Source organism: Galeopterus variegatus, unplaced genomic scaffold (assembly GCF_000696425.1).
Source record: "Galeopterus variegatus unplaced genomic scaffold, G_variegatus-3.0.2 Scaffold10266, whole genome shotgun sequence".
Lineage (NCBI taxonomy): Eukaryota > Metazoa > Chordata > Mammalia > Dermoptera > Cynocephalidae > Galeopterus > Galeopterus variegatus.
This window is the reverse complement of record NW_007736377.1, coordinates 30,281-32,332: the sequence shown is the minus strand read 5'-3', so window position 1 is coordinate 32,332 and position 2,052 is coordinate 30,281. Positions and strand designations below refer to the sequence as shown.

At 41.4% G+C, this 2,052-nt stretch overlaps 1 pseudogene; it reads left to right on the top strand.

The window, feature by feature from the left end:
• Positions 1–560: 560 nt before the first annotated feature.
• Positions 561–1,474, top strand: LOC103609899 (annotated as a pseudogene).
• Positions 1,475–2,052: the final 578 nt, after the last annotated feature.

Sequence of the window (2,052 nt, the reverse complement as noted above, 5' to 3'; positions counted from 1 at the left end):
CCCATGGTGCTATTGTATTGGTACATTCTTTTCTCTGGAGTGTTTTTTCAAATACTACAAAATGGGTTCCATTATTTATCATCTGTTATTCAACTAGTGTGTGACTCTGGCATCTCCATGAAGACGTAAGGTCCTTGAGAGCAGAGACTGTATTTTATTAAATAAATAGATGAACAAACTGTATTTTCATGTATTTATGATTTTTCCACAGACCCTAAGAAAGTATCAAGGACATAGAAAATTTTAATTATGTGTCAAATGATTAAACCCTAGGTGTCTGAGTGGTGGTGCTGGGGTCGGAGAGGATGGGCACCTCTGATTCACAGATTGCTCACTTCTCAGATATTAGTGTCCAGTGCTGACTGTCATCTAGTTTCACCGACGACCAAGGTATTTTCCACCCATATATTGTCTATGTCTGGACTTTGTAAATCCAGATATAGACACAGTTGATCGCTTCAGTCAAAAGGGATGGATAAGGAAGATAATTGCACGTAGGAACTGCACTAATAATTCTGAATTCCTCTCACCTTCATGCTGAAGAAGCCAGGAGGTAACAAAACCAGTCCTCTACTCTGGATTTCATCCTCCTGGGAATAACTGGTCAGCAGGAACAAGAATATCTCTTCTTCATCCTCTTCCTGTTCATTTACCCCATCACATTGATGGGAAACCTGCTCATCATCTTGGTCATTCACTCTGACGTTCGCCTTCACAACCCCATGTATTTTTTCCTTGCCAACTTCTCTTTGGTGGACATCTTCTTCTCATCCGTAACCATCCCTAAGATGCTGGCTAACCATCTCTTGGGTAGCAAATCCATCTCCTTTGGGGGATGCCTAACACAGATGTATTTCATGCTTGCCCTGGCTAATGCAGACAGCTATATCTTGGCTGTGATGGCATATGATCGTGTTGTGGCCATCAGCCACCCACTTCACTACACAACAGTCGTGAGTCCAAAGTCCTGTGTTCTGCTGTTTGTTGGGTCTTGGGTGATCGGAAATGCCATTGGACTGTCCCCAACTCTGCTCACAACTAGTCTGTCCTTTTGTGGCAACCAGGGAGTGACCAACTTCTACTGTGACCCTGCTTCTTTGCTCAAGCTGTCCTGTTCTGACATCCACTTTAATGTGAAGATGATGTACCTTGGGGTTAGTGTTTTCTGCATGCCATTGCTGTTCATCATTATCTCCTATGTTCTGGTCTTTTCCACAGTCTTACGGGTTCCCTACACTAAGTGTGTGCTCAAAGCATTCTCCACCTGTGGTTCCCACCTCACAGTTGTCTGTACTACGGGACAGTCATGGGCATGTACTTCTGCCTTCTGACAACTTATAGCCTAAAGGATGCAGTGATAACTGTGATGTACATTGCAGTGACCCCCATGTTAAATCCTTTCATCTATAGTCTGAGAAACTGGGACATGAAGGCTGCCCTGTGGAAACTCTTCAGCAGGAGAATCTTCTCATAACCAGTTGTGAGGACATACTTGGGTGACTGCAATACACACCCACAATGTCATCCCATCCAAGAAGCCATCTGTGATCTTTTCAGCCAGAAAATTTATCTTCTCAGAAGTCTTATGACAGATTGATAAGATAGTATATTGAGAGTATCAAATTGTACACATTTCTGCTCCTTTGGGCAGAGCACCAGCACAGGACTAATGGGACGATGCCCCAGCTGTGCTACTGACTAGCAGAGTACAGTTCACAAGCTGGAGGATCACAATAGCTCATGCTTTGAAGTCCATAAATCACTATTCAAATGTCAATTCATTGTTTAACTATTAAGTCCTTGGTAATTCATATTAGTCAGTCAAGCCAGTAGATGATTCCCTTTTTTTCTAAATGGTCCACAGGAACATGCTACAGTTTAGTTGATCTTATTAACATAATATTAAGTTTAAAAGATGCACATCTCAAAGATCATTATTGATACACTTACTATAAGGTTGTAAACAACTAAAATGACCAAGAAATACACATTTTTCATGTATGTATATATACAATAGGAGTTTGTTAAAAACAAAACTAAGGGAAACAGGAG